At 37.3% G+C, this 15,366-nt stretch overlaps 1 non-coding gene across 1 annotated transcript; it reads right to left on the bottom strand.

The window, feature by feature from the left end:
* Positions 1–1,193: 1,193 nt before the first annotated feature.
* LOC145060801 (small nucleolar RNA R71) lies at positions 1,194–1,300 on the bottom strand. Its single transcript, XR_013686984.1, has one exon. It is a non-coding gene; the product is annotated as a small nucleolar RNA R71 (small nucleolar RNA).
* Between the last annotated feature and the right edge of the window lie 14,066 nt (positions 1,301–15,366).

Below are 15,366 nucleotides of genomic sequence, written 5' to 3'. Positions count from 1 at the left end.
TTATTGATTGAATTTGAACTAAGTTCGTATGATCTTGTAAAATCAGATAAAACCCTTTCTAAACATGTTAATAATTAGGTTAATTTGATAGCAAGTAGGTTAATTAGTAACACCGTTCCCTGTGATCGACACCCGACTTACCCAAGCTATATTGTAATCTGACTAGGTACACTGCCTACAAGTGCATAGTTAGTTTAATTTTATTAGGTTATAAATATTAAAATTAGTGGGTACTTTCGTGCACATCAAGTTTTTGATGCCGTTGCCGGGGAACGACCTGTTTATTAGTTTACTTAGTTGCATTAGATTAATCGACCCTTTTGTGGGATAAAATCTACAAAAAGTTAATTAGTTATTTATTTTAGTTTAGTTTATTAGCATATTATTTTAGCAAAAATTTTGATTTTTTTTCTGTCACAGAATTCACGACGTGAGCTTTATAAACTCACGACGTGAGAGCTGTAATTTTTAGTTTTTAGTATTTTGTTATTTTAGTTCAGTTTTACGTTTTTATTTTATCGAGTTGCAGGAGTTCATGACCAGACGCTCTACTACACCTTTGGTGTCACCAATTGAAGATCCAGAAGCTGCACTTCACAAAAAGACTAATAAGAAGACGCCACTACAACAATTAAAGTCAGCATTTTCAAGGAAGTCGGGAAAGAAGACAGGAGAGTCAAGCTCAAACTCAAAGAACAAGAGCAAGCTTGAACACTTGGATCAAATACCCATCCAAACTGAATCTGAATACGATACCGAGCCTGAATTTGAAGAACATATGAGCGAACCCGAGAATGATCCAAGGAATGAGATGGCAGACATTGAAGAGATGTCCATGGGAGCTTACAAGAAGCAGATCCGAGAAGATGTGGGTCCCGGTTTAGTCCAACCCGCAATACCTGCCACTGCCACATTCGAGCTGAAGGGGCACATCTTGACTGCACTAAAGGATATCCCATTTTATGAGAAAGATCATGGGGATGCTTTTAAGCATCTAGATGAAGTCAATGACATTGCAGATCACTTCAATGTCCCAAATGTCAACAAAAACATCGTCTTGCTTAGGATGCTTCCCATTACTTTAGGGAGCTGCTAAAGAGTGGTTAAAATCACTTCCACCGGGTGCAATCACCACTTGGGCTCAAATGCGTGAGCAATTTCTGGACCAGTTTTTCCCACTATCCAAGATAGCTAAACTCAAGAAGGCAATAGCCAACTTTGAGCAACAGTCGGGGGAGTCATTATACGAAGCATGGGAGCAATAAAAGGGCTTGCTCAGAAATTGCCTTCAGCATGATGTAAATGTGCAACAAGAGATGTCAATCTTCTATGATGGGGTCAACGTTATGACGAGACAACTCCTTGACTCTCAAGGACCTTTGACAAAGAAAATCCAAAGGAGGTCAAGGAGTTGATTGAAGAATTCGCAAAACACTCTCGCGAATACCACAACCCTAGGCAAGATGGAATCAAAGGCGGTGGAGGGGCCCAAACTGAAGAAATAGCAGCCATGATGGCTATGCTAAATAATATGGACCCACACCCCAAAACCGGAACGGCGGAAACGTTCGGGGGTGGAGGACGTCATGTCAAGTATCACGAGATATGTATATGGTAAGCTAGTATTGAACAACCATTTCATTTAGAAAGAAAGTGTTTACAATGTATGTGTTCACCAAACATAGAAGTCATAAACAAATAACAAAACAAGACTTGAAGCTATAATGATCCATCTTCTGAAGTCCCAGCACGAGCACCTGTCTAATAATCTACTGAGAATACAAGTTATTTGAAAGAGTTGATCAGCAATTAAGTTGGTGAGTTCATAAGATTTTAGTGATGTGAGTAAGCTGTAAAAATGTGGTTGAATATGTATATGTAAAGTGTTGTAAGCTGTAAGGTGTTGTTTTGTAAAGTTTTCCTGTTCCTCTATAAAATCATATATTTCCTACTTAAAATGGGAGTTGAGTAAAATGACACTACAAGCCTTTCTATGCGTAATAAGTGGGTACAAGTTATATATACTTGGAGTAAACAAATAATCGATTATGCGCATCTGCCCTCAACCTACAACCCAATGGGGTACAGTAAGTAAGGCAGATAGCACATATTCCATTGGTTGTTAGATTGTTGTCATATATAACCTTGGTGTATTCACTTGTTACTCATGGAGTTATTTGTAATGGTTCCTTTATATCTAATGGAGAGTTCCTTTTAAGAAAACCTATATTTCTTATAATAAAATATTGACTATGGTGATTAGTTTTATAATAGCTTTGTTTATACTACTATATATAATTTGGTATCGGGTAGATAATAGATTGGGTGACCTCGGTGTAAACCCAAATCCAATGTGAATAGGACGTACAGCGAAGAACACACATCCTATTAGCTGTCGGATGTTAGTCCAATATATAAACAAGGTGTATAAACTAAGGTATTATAGAGTTAACTCACTTAAAGTCTTTAAAACTGTGCTGGCTTAATAAAATGGATTAAGCCCTTAACTGGGAAATCACTAGTTTTATATATCCAAAAGTACTGACTTTGAAAAGAAAGTTTTATACTAGAAAAACTGTGCATTGACTCTGTGTCCTATAACCTGATCCATACCTAGTACCCTTATGATGACTTAATGTATACTAAGCATAAATATATATAGATTCGAGTAGATAATAGATTGGGTGACTTCGGTGTAAACCCACATCCAACGGGAACAGGACGTACAGCAAAGAACACACATTCTATTAGATGTCGGAATCTACTTAGCATATGTGTATCCTATAGTGTACTCATTAAGGAATCATAAAGTTAGCATCATGGTCCTAACTTTTTAAAAGTAGCCTTCTACCAAGACTCGACTATTTTGAAAGCAGTCTTCTACCAAGACTCTACTGTTATGAAAGCAGTCTTCTATCAAGACTCTACTGTTATGAAAGTAGTCTTCTACCAAGACTCTAGTGTTATGAAAGCAGTCTTCTACCAAGACTCTACTGTTCCTTTGTCAACTGAAAAGTACATTCTCCCTATTTTATAACCTATCTCGAATAGAGAATAGATTAACCTTCAAGTATTACTGACACTTTATGAAAGTAATGGGAGAAATGAGTACCCTGATGTCGTTTATAATGACATACGGAGGTACTATCAACCTAAAAACATATGTGTGTTTTATTACGGTCATAATGTGAAAGATAGAACCCCTACTAACCCGCTCTCATGTATGGATATTTAGGGAACCAAACGCGACCCGAGCAAATCCATGCAAGCCGTGTAATTCACATTAAAGTTAGATCCTGTCTGCGTGTTGTTATGCTATAGCAAATTAACTTTCTAGTTTTGTTATGTTCTGTTCTGTTCTGTTATGTTATGTTCTGTTCTGTTATGTTCTGTTCTGTTCTGTTATGTTTTGTTATGTTATGTTCGGTTCTATGTGTGCTTCATTGTACTAGAAGTAATGAATAGCATTCTCCTAAACTATACCTATAATAGTTTACTAATGCTCTAACTAGACTGTTACTGAAAAGACTCATTTATCTATAAAGTTATGCTTATACTTTAAAATGGAGTTTTGTATAACTATAAAGTAACATAACCTTTAGAAGAGTTTTGAAATGTTTTAACAACTTCTAAATAACATAAGTAACATTTTGAAAGAATGTTTAACAACAAATAATTACACAATTATCATTGTGTTCAACTTGTATTCCCCCCCCCCCTTAAAACAATTAAAATAGTTAAAAGATTCATTACGAGGTATGAACTCACCCGATGTGGGTAATTCAAACGGGTATGCGCGTATGGATGAGAAGTTCCACGAATGAAGTTCCGAGACACAATAAGTCATAAATGATATTTAAGGACACATAATAACATGAATATAGTGTTTATAAACAACTATATGAAAGGAAAGACCTTTCGGGACTAGGAAACACCTTAACCAAGTGTTGGAATCACATGTGATTCAACCTAGGAGGGTATAAAGGCACTTGTATGAGTTTACTACCATGAGTTCACGGCCTAAGGGAGTTTACGGCAGTAAACTCATGGTTACTCATGGGTTATCGCTAGTTTGAAGTCTAGGGAATTATTTAGGAACATTAGCTCTAGCCTAGGGTGAGAAATACCACCTTCTTTGGAGTTTTTGCGGTGTTCACGGCCCAAATGAGTTTACAACCATAAACTCATGGCCAATTATTCTTATGAGGGTCCTAAAGGTCATAAAGAAGCATTCTAAATTCATGCCTAAGCCCTTGGATGTGTTTGTTGCATCAAAACACCTCTATTTTGAGTTTATGGTCCATGGACCATTTGGTCATGTGTTTGCGGCCGTAAACACTTATGGGAGATGATATTTTGATTGTTTTGAGTCCCAAACACATCTAGGTAAATTTCTATGCTTCTCTCTTGGGTTATTGAATGCATTTAGGGCATTTTGGCACCCTAAAATGGAGTTCACGGCCCAAAAACTTACTTGGCCGTGAACTCACTTTTGGTCCTTGATTTTAATTGATTTTGATGCCTAAACATGTCAAGGTTTGTCCCATGTTTGGTTTCCAAGGTCTAGGGGGCATTGGGCACACTTTGGCCCTTGAAATGGAGTTTACTCCCCAAGGTGTTCTTGGGCGGTAAACTCACAGATCTTGGTGTTTTCCTATGATTTCTAGTGTGTTAAGCATATATAAAGCTTTAAAACAACACTAGATAGAAGTAGTCACTTTTCGGAACAAAAGTCTGAAGATCCTTGAGAGAGAATTTGGCTTTTCTCTAGTTGGAATTGTAACTAATGAATAATTAAGTTCAGAATTCTATATATAGTCCTGGGATATTTGGCAGAAAATATTTTATTCCCGGAAAGAACTCTAATATCATAGAGTTTTGGAATAACAGAGTTGCACAAGACCCAAGTGCAACCTCGCTCCTGATATCTCCTTAAGTGTAAATCCTGAGTTGCTCAAACTTGTCCCAAAAGTTTGAAAGTTAGCAGAAACAGACTTGGCTTCTATTGAAGTGGAAATTTTTTGGTTGTCACAACCGGAGGTTGACTCAAATGGACAACTCAATTCATGCCATAAAAGTGGGTTGCGAGAAGTGTAGTGGTCCACGCTTGACCAAGGACTGCAATTGAGATGAGTTTGGGAACAGAAAGGCTCAAGTGTGCTACTCGAGTGGGGATAAGTATGATAAAGACTGGAGGAAACCAAAGAAGGAGTGGCTGCCATATGAAGAATTTAAGAAGCAAAAAGAAGAAAAGTATAGGCAAACAAGCCGAGGCTTCTACCAAAAGGAGCAGCCACCTGCTGAGAAGAAACCGGTTCTAGAGACCATGTTGATGAAGTTTATGGAATCTTTGGAAAAGAGACACGAGGCTACTAATTCTGCTATTAATGAACAAAGAACTTTGGTAAGGAATCATCATGCATTGATGGTAGAACAACAGACTTTAATAAAAAACCAACAAGCCTCCATCAATAACCTTGAAGTACAACTTAGTCAACTAGCCACTCTGGTTCATGAGAAGTTGTCCCCTAAAAATCCCGAAACAAAGGCCCAATCTCATGTAATGACCATAGATACTGAAGAACAGGCCATCTCTGAGTTCCTACAAGCCTTAGAAGTTGAACAACAGCAGCCCGATCCAAAACTAAAGAAGCTCAAGCTCGAAAATCAAGATGCTGCTGAATTGACGAACTCACGACGTGAGCCATAAAAGTTCACGACGTGGGCCCGTCATGAACAGAAAAATTTTGTGTCTGGTTTGGTTCATCAGCCGCCTTTGCCTTTTCCTTCCTAAGCTGCCCTTAGTCCACTGGAAAGAGAGCATCTACAGTTTGTTAAGCACGTGAAGGGAATCCCGATTAATACTCCCTTTGTCGAGTACTTATCTAAAATTCCCGAGTATCATAAATTACTGCAAGACTTGATAGACACTCGCAAGCAATTAAATAAGCATTCTAAGGTGATTCTAAGTGAGCAAAGCTCAAAAGCTATGTTGGGAGAGACACTTAAGAAGATGGGAGATCCTGGACGCCTCACTCTTCCGTGTGAGTTTGGTAACAATATGAAGGTTGATGCTTTAGCCGATTATGGGGCTAGCATTAATTTGATGCCTTATTCATTTTATCAGAAGTTGGAAATTCAGAAGATGAAGGCTACAAGAATGACTATTCACATGGCGAACCGTTCAGTGACACAGCCCCGGAGCATTGTGCAGGATATTTTAGTAAAAATTGGAAAATTTATTTTTCCAATAGATTTTGTAGTGTTGGATATGAAGGAAGACCCCGATGTTCCAATTATCTTTGGTCGTCCATTGCTTAACACTGTTGGAGCTCTTGTTGATATTCGTGAGTCTAAGCTCACCTTGAGGGTTGGTGATGAAAAAGAAATTTTTGGGATAGAAGATGGCTTCCAAAGGAATCATGTTCATGAAGAGGGGTTCACAATAAATGAAGACAATGAATTAGAAGAACTAGAAAAGCTTATAGAAAAAAGATCAAGACAGTTCATAAAGTCAAAAGAACAAAACGAAGAGCATCTATTCCATATTTGGTTGAAGTCATTGCTTACAAGAGTCCACCTTCTTCGATAAGCGAGGAAGATGAGATGACAAGTGATGAAAAGGAGGTTACTTCAAAGGTGACAAAGCCAGTAGTGAAAGAGGAGAAGGATGCTATGGAGTGCAGGGAGGAAACTAAAGGGACCAAACGCAAGCTTGATGAAGAAGAGGTCAAAGATAAAAAGGAGAATTCGAAGAAGGCGTACAAAAGACGAGTTCAAGCTTACAAGAGGCGTTTCAAGGAACAAAAGATCCTAGTGGTGGATTCTTCCGAGGACTCAACGTAGGAGGCATGGAGTCCAGCTCAAGACTCCAAGAAAAAGAAGCGCTTCTCGGGAGGCAACCCGAGTTTGGTTCGCAATTCTATTTCTTTTCCTATAAGTTTTTGCATTTTAGTCTTAGAAACATGAATCCTATCATCCAACTCGCTTTATTCATAATTAAACACTGAGTGTGGGGTCCCTAAAATGAAGTGGTGATAATTCAAAATTTAGTTAATAGACAAACTTAACTTAATAAAAAAATTTATGTACAGGATTCACGACATGAATAGTTAAGAATTCATGACGTGAATTCTGAATAAGCCGGATAATGTAAAATTGATGCATATCAGTCCATTTTCCTTTATACTAATTGGCCCAAGATTGATCCATTATTTAATAAGGAATGCATGGCCCAAAAGTTAGCCCAGACTGAACTCATGACGTGAATCCTTCAGGATTCATGACGTGAATTTTGAAAAACACGGGACCACAGATTAAAGGGATGAGAACCTGTTGACCCTCCCTTTGTTTATTCCTCACGAAGTGAAAAGGAGATCTGGTCCCCCCTTGGCCCCCATTGCTCCGATTTTGGCGGAAAACTCCTCTACTTTTCTTTGTGCTTACGTAATACTTCCATCAAAGGTAATAATTCTTAATTGTTAAGCTTAATTTTTCTTTAATAATTGAACTTAGGGTTAGGGTTTGTTAATTGGATGAAATGTGGAATTTACTTCTTTAAAGTTCCGTAATAGCCTTTGAATGTTTATGCTTTGTGCTTGGAAGTGGTATAGGAGTAAAACACATTAATATTGTGACCAGATTTGCCCCTGATTGTCGCGATTCTACTTGCTAATGATGCGAACTCACGACGTGAATCCTAAAGGATTCACGATGTGAATCGTGGGACTGAACAGTTTTCTGTTTTTCCTTTATTTCTAATTTGTTGGATTGTTTCTTTTGGATATGTTTGCTACTGTTTTTACAGAAATGGCACCCAGAAGAGAGATTCCAGCTGGAGTTGCAGGTTTGCATCCGTTTTACAATTTTGCCGCAACAATGTCCTGCGACATCTTAACCCGATGGAACAACAAGTTAGTGTGTCTTTATAACAGAGAAATTGCAGTTGCTCCAACAATTAATTGGACACGGTTGAGAGAGGTTGGGCTCGTAGACTGGTTGGGCCCATTTTTGACAAAATATTTATTGGAAATGGGTATTCATTCACTTGTTCTGGATGGCGTAACTTGTTCTGGGTCCAAGAGCGGGTATATAAGTAATTTTGTGTTGAGTTTTTCTCAACAGTGACATTTCAGGAAACAATTCAAGACCCACATTGGCCACAAGCTTTGGTATTCCATTTGAGGGGTGAGTACTGGGAGTGCAGCCTCGTTGAATTTGCTTGGAGAGTTGGACTATATGATCGACAAGAGGCAATGACTCCCGAATTTGGTATGTTTTTTAGTGCGGCTGCTAGAGGATATGCGGAGGCGTCACTGGGTATTCTTTCTGGCATAATATAGCGTCTGGAATGTTTAATTCCGGAGTATCTCCCGAGAGCAGTATTCGGTCCCCGATCCATCGCTTACTCCACCGGTTCATCACATTTTCCATCAATCATAGGAGGCATGGAGATAAAGTGACAAAGCAGAATTTATTCTTCTTATGGTGTATCTTACAGCCTGGCATGTGTTGCAATATTTCTTATTTTCTGGCACATTTTCTGGTTGGGTCTGCAGCTAGTTCGCGCCCTGGGAGCGACTAAAGTCGAGAGTCGAGACCCATATTTTAAGCTAAGTGTGGGGTGAGTCAAGTGAGAATAAATTTAGAGAGAAGAGTCCAAAATAGTAGAAATAGAAGAGTCTTAATACGCTAAGACATGGGTGAATTCAAGAATTAAAAGTAAAGTTGGAAGAAAAATATTTCTGATGTTCCAGTTCTCACGTCGTGAACTTGTTAAAGTTCACCTCGTGAGTCAGCATATGAAGATCTTCCAGAACCCATTTCACAACGAGTTCACGTCGTGAGTTTTAGTTCATTCACGTCGTGAGTTTCCATTTTTTTCGCAAAATGGGTTATATTTTTCCATATTCATTTTGGGGAATATTTGGACGATTATTTTGGCTCATTTTCACTACTATACAATGTGGCGTATGCTTTCCCACATTGTACGTTCTATTTTGAAGATTTCCACCACATTTTTAGAAGATTGAAGGCTCAATTTCATGTTTTGCCGGTACATTCCTTATCTCGCGAGTTCAAGATCCAAGTTTCTATTTCTCAGAGTCTATATTCAAGATGCACGTTTTCCACACTTTTGGAGATGTTTACGCCGCTATCCCAGGGGAGTGTGTTCCTTTTTCTCACTTTTTCTTAATTTTGATTCATTTTATGCATACAATGAGGGCATTGTATGAAATAAGTGTGGGGTAGGGGGGTATAAAGTAAATTGTTAGATAATGGTAAATTTTGAAAATTGAAATTTCTAATTAGATCTAGTAATAATAATTTGAATTGTAGTTGTTAGTGTCATATGAGATGATCCGATAAAAGTTCAAATGTTCAGTAGAGCCAATACACATTATAGTGCATTTGTGGCCTCCCTTATTTTAGTGAAATCATGGAACAAAAAAGTAACCCTGCTTGGTTTGAGGGATGCAATATGTTTAGCAGCCTAAACCTGAAATGTATCCAAGAAAGCTATGTTTTAACCAATAAAGGTTGAAGTTAAGCGCCCCTGCTTAAGCATGTATGTTTTGAGTGAAAAAAGTGAGTTATAAATGTAAAGAGAGAGAGAGAGAGAGAGAGAGAGAGAGAGAGAGAAATTACTGAAAAGTAAGAATTCTTGAAGAATTTTGGAGCTATCAAAGTATGAAGATCAAAGATCAAATTTCTAAGGAATCAAAAGTTAAAGATGCCAAAAATCATAAAAGAAGTGAATTCAAAGAAATCAAGATTAAACTGTCAAAGAAGTGAAGAATTCAAGAGCTCCAAGTATTGGTATCTTAAAGTTGTAATTCTCTAGTTTATGTATGCTTGAGTAGCTTTACAAAAATACTTTGAGGTTAAGTGAGATTTCTGCGGATGGATTCGGAGGGTTGCATAAAATGAGCATTATTCGAAAGAAGTGGGCGAGTGTTTATGAAGATTGTGAGTATTTAAAGTATGGGGGATACTTTAGGAAAATTTTAGACACAAATGCATGCGTTGAGGTCTTGGCATAATGGCTGAGCTGGAATCAGATTGTTCTATGTGATATTGTCACACCCCAAAACCGGAACGGCGGAAACGTTCTGGGGTGGATGACGTCATGTCAAGTATCACAACACATGCATCATAGTAATCAAAGTACAACAAAACATTGCATTAATGGTAATAGTTTTACATAGTTTACATAACAATACAACAAAGTAATACAGGTAATAATATAAGTGCAGCTTGGCACAAAATAGTCTTCAATAGAAGCTCCTGGATTGTACCTGTCTAATGTTGACCTGAGAATACAAGTTATTTGAAAAGCGAGTATCAGCATTTTTACAAATGTTGGTGGGTTCATAAGCATTTAGTGACATTTTATTCAAATAACTTTATATAAGTAGTAGTTTTCAAGTATACAGTGAAATAGTGTCCTTTCCGGAAAATCCTATATTTTCTATTTAAAATGCAGCCTTCTACCAAGACTGGTCAGAGTTATGTGGTAAAAGTAGTTTTCCCTTAAACACTTTCATTTTTAAAAATTTGGAATTTGCTTTTTAAGAAAGTCGGAGAATATCAGGGAAAATAACATATGCCTCAGCAGTGAGGACTGCTGACTAAGGCTAAGGGAATCATAGACTCTAGAAGAGTATCGTATGAACGACACGCCTGGCTCAGACTAACAGAAAGAGACACAGACCCCATATGGTACCAAATGAAAGGTACATCTAGTAAGGTCTAAAATAGTGAACACAGAACCCAGACAGTATCAACTGAATGATACGTCTAGCAAGGTCTAAAACAGTGAATACAGTGAATATAGTGAATACATTGAATATAGTGAATACAGTGAATACAGTGAATATAGTGGATACAGAACCCAGACAGTATAAAATGAATGATACGTCTAGCAAGGTCTAAAACAGTGTGACTCCGAGAGTGGGTTTCCAGCATACAGTGTAAATTGCTGGTGAATTACCATTACCTTAAGGCCATGAATTATAAGGTAACCTGGGATACTCGTAACCATACTAACTGACACTAGAGTACCTGACGCCCTACAAGCGTCTATAAAATATGACATTTGTCACCCCTTGGCTTGGTGGGCCGTGGACTGTAGCTAGCAATCAGGGTGCGGGGGTGTCAATCCCGTATAGATCTATACACACAAAGTCCGCTCTCCCTACAGGAGACTCTGGTTACCAACTAGACGACGGAGAAGGCCGCGTCCCGAAGATGCATCCCAAAGAGTGGGTAGTGGGTTTCATATGTAAGTGCTGAACTAGAGGTAGAGACTCATAACTGAACTGACTAGAGCAAACCTATATGTCTATGCTCATACACAAAACATATAACTAATGAATCAAACAACCTTCGGACGGCCATCCGATCCCACCAGACCACATCTCAACGAAGAAAAGGAAATAGGGCGGACAAGCCTTCCTAAGTCCTTCAATCATTACTTATATGCATCTAAACAAGCATAGACATACATCTAACTACGCTTGAGTGTGTAATAAGTGGATTCATATCGTTAAGTATAAGAGTACAGTGTGGAATAACCGAATCGTGAAGTATAAGCGTACCAAATGTAAGTGTATCACGAAGTAGAAGCGACAACAAGTGAAGTAGGAGCGTATCGAGTATAAGTGAAGTAGAAGCGATATCAAGTATAAGTGAAGTAGATACGTATCACTAAGTAAGAGTGTGAACAAGTATAAGCGTCTAACATGTATAAGTGTATCACAAAGTGGAAACATTATCGAGTAGGAGTTTAAACTAGGTAAAAATGAAGCAGCGGTATCTAGCAAGTAAAAGTAAAAGTATACAACATGAAAGAGAACATTGATGAAAACCTTTGGAAAAACTTTATCCTTAAGAAAATTACAACCGGGTATTCTTCGGTAAAATAAGTTTGTAACCTTTAGAATTTCTTTGGGAACCTTTCATAAACCAGATTAAAATAAACTTTGATAAAGCAGTATAAGTAAGAGCTTGAACAACTGAAAACATTTAGAAAACCATTTATACTATCCTACTCGGTAAACAGTTTACAGTGTGGTAAATCCTTTTGCATGCGGGTTATCAATCACATGTGATTGATAAGATAACTGGCATGTTTAACTTGTATTCTCCCCCTATAAAACATGTAATAGAATTTAAAAGGTTCATTCAGGGGTATGACCTCACATGTAGTGAGTGGTTCTGATGACAATGTTGGATTTGTTGCTAAGTATCAAGTGGTGACTTGAGTACACACGCGAATCCTATTTAGCACATATTGATACATATATGAATATAATTAGTGTTATGAACAACTAACTATTGCACTGGGACCACTTTTGTGACAACCCGAAATTTCCATTCAGTCAAACCCTAAAAGTCAACCACTTCGTAGCATAAGTCAATGTAATTATTTCTTATTTTTAAGAAAAATAAAAATTACTTTGATTATTTTATTATTATTTTTAAGCGAACGGGTGTAAGAAAGTGTCGTCTCGGGTTTTGATTTTTGAAAACCGCAAACACTTCGCGTATTAGAAACACCCGACCAAACTTTTATGTTTGGGTCGAAAAATGATCCAAAAATCCGTAAACTCATGCTTATACATGAGTTTACTCCCCATTTGTGTTTACTCCCCAATTATCAAAAGAGTAAACTCCAAAAATATTCTCTCAAGTATCATCCAAGATTAAATTCCAAATCTTCAATCTAGTAAGTGTTTCTAGCCTTTCAAGTTGCTATATCACTTAATCTAGTGATTGTACATCCTTTAATCCATTCATTTATGTGTTTTGATTAGTTTTTCCAAAACACCAAGAACACCAAGAACACACACTAAGTGTTCTTGGCCTTTTAGCTCAATTCAAGCTTCCTTATGTAAGTACTTCTATCCTAGAGTCATTTTAAGCTAGCTATGCATGTTTATACCAAGGAAATATATCAAGAACACAAGGATATGAGTGTTCACGGTCCAAGGAGATGCTTGGACCGTAAACACCATAAAGAGGCACCAAAGTGTGCCTAAGTCCCAAATGTAAGCCCTAGTTGATGTATAGAACATCCTTGACATGTTTAAACCTTTCCTTCTTGTATTTAAGCCTTGAAAAGTCCCAAGCACACCAAAATAAATGTGTTCATGGTTTTGGGAGGTCCCAAAACCATAAACACCAAGTATCGGGCCATAATGGTGTGTTAAGGCGCTTAGATGCTTCATTATGCCTTAAGGACTTCTCTAGATTCATCCTTGATGGGTTTATCACCCAAAATTCACCAAAACCTTCCATTTTCATGTGTTTACGGTTTAGGGATGTCCTTAAACCGTAAACACCCCAAAAAGTGGGTAAATGTCCATTTAAAGTCCCATAGTTGGTTCCTATGGCTAAATCTAACCTAGACTAGTGTCATGATTGAGCTAAGGACTTGAAAACCCCAAATACCATAAACTTAGGAGTTTAAGGTAGTAAACTCATGAGTTTAAGGTAGTAAACTCATGAGAAGTGGTCCTTAGACCGTAAACTCCATTTAGGAGTGTTTTGATGCCACACAACACTTCCTAAGGCTAATTCGTGAAGTAGGAATGCTTGGAATAGCCTAGAAGACTTCAAATCACCAAATGGTCAAAAGATTTGGAGTTTACGGCCGTAAACTCAAGAGTTTACGACTGTAAACTCAAGGGGTGTTGATCCTTAGGGAGTAAACTCATTTTAAGAGTTACCCTTGAACCCCAAACACACTAGCCTTTCGCTACAACACTTAGATGCAACCCTTGAGACTTTTAACACTTGTATAAAGTGTTTAACATGTCCTAGAGTGTTTTAACTTTGTTTATTATTTGTTTAAAGACTAATTGTGTATATACATATATCCTTATATGTTATTAGGATCTTTGTGCGTGTCTAAGTCTTCACTTGACACCAAGCACTTATCCGACACTTCATTCCGATCCACTTACCACAGGTGAGTTCATACCCCTTAACTAATGTTTTAAACTATTTTTAAATGTTTTATGGGGGGGATACAAGTAGAATCATGCTAGTTATTATATCAATCACATGTGATTAATAAGTAGATTTATGCTAGTTATTACATCAATCACATGTGATGAATATACAGCATTCAAATGATTTGGCTACTCATTAGCCGTTTTACCAAACAGTTTCCTTCAAATGATTTTTATAAATATTTTATATGTTTTAAACTCCTTATTACACTGTACATCTTACTCTGTATATTACATTTCAAACTTATTTACAATTGTGTTTCAAACAAGTGTTTCTTTATACTTAAACTGTTTTATCAAAATTATGCCTTCAAACTGTTTTATAGATTGACATCAAGTTGATCATTTCTTAAAATAATATTTATGTTCAAATGTTTTACAAAACTTCTTTATGCTTTTATATTATAAATTGCATGCCTCTATATGTATAGTTATATAAGAAATATTTAAAAGTCTTAGGAAGGCTATCCACCCTATTTCTTTTTCACGCTTGAGATGTGGTCTGGTGGGATATCGGGTACTCGTCCGAAGGTCGTTTAAATATTAGTTATATATCATGTGTACATATATAGTCATAAAAGGTCCTTCCAGTTTATCCCATTCCCTTGGGTAGCAAGGGTATACATCCATGTCTATACGTACCAGATAGATTACTAGTAAACTACCATATGGGTAGTTTAGGAAGATACTAGAACAATTACTAGAACGCGATATCATACAATGAGTCAGTTCATTCATGAGTCAATACTTTCTAGAACATTACAGTACATTACATATACAACTATACTAGGAAGAGAATATATACAACTATACTAGGAAGAAAACATATACAACTATACTAGAATGATTACATTACTATACTTGTTGGGAAGAGAGCACGTACATTACAGCTAGAACAGTTCATTACATTACATATACAAGAATACGTCAATTATTGTGATTTAAATCGGAGCATGACTTAAATGTCATGACCCGAGTTGTAGCCAGAGTCTCTTGGAGGGAGAGCGTGAGTTTGCGTATAGATCTATACTGGATTGACAATCCTACACGTTGCTACTAGCTACAGCCGGACCTGCAGGTCTGCGGGTGCCAAATGTCATTCCGTTATTACGACCATTCGTATGTCGTTGTTATCAGTCGATAGTATGGTGCAATTTATCACATAATGCCTTAATATAAATCTGGTTTAAGGTAGTTAGTACGGCAGTAGTTCTTATAGCACTACACCATAGTACTATTTCATCTTCCCATTACATTCACTTCGTGAACATTCACACGAAGCATGGTAACGTAGAAACTATATTTTTCTTAATGATAGTTATACTTGGGAAAATACATACTCTTACAA

Source organism: Lactuca serriola, chromosome 6, assembly GCF_051521515.1.
Source record: "Lactuca serriola cultivar US96UC23 chromosome 6, Lser_US96UC23_V15, whole genome shotgun sequence".
In the NCBI taxonomy this organism is placed as follows: Eukaryota; Viridiplantae; Streptophyta; class Magnoliopsida; order Asterales; family Asteraceae; genus Lactuca; species Lactuca serriola.
This window is presented reverse-complemented; position numbering and strand designations above follow the sequence as displayed.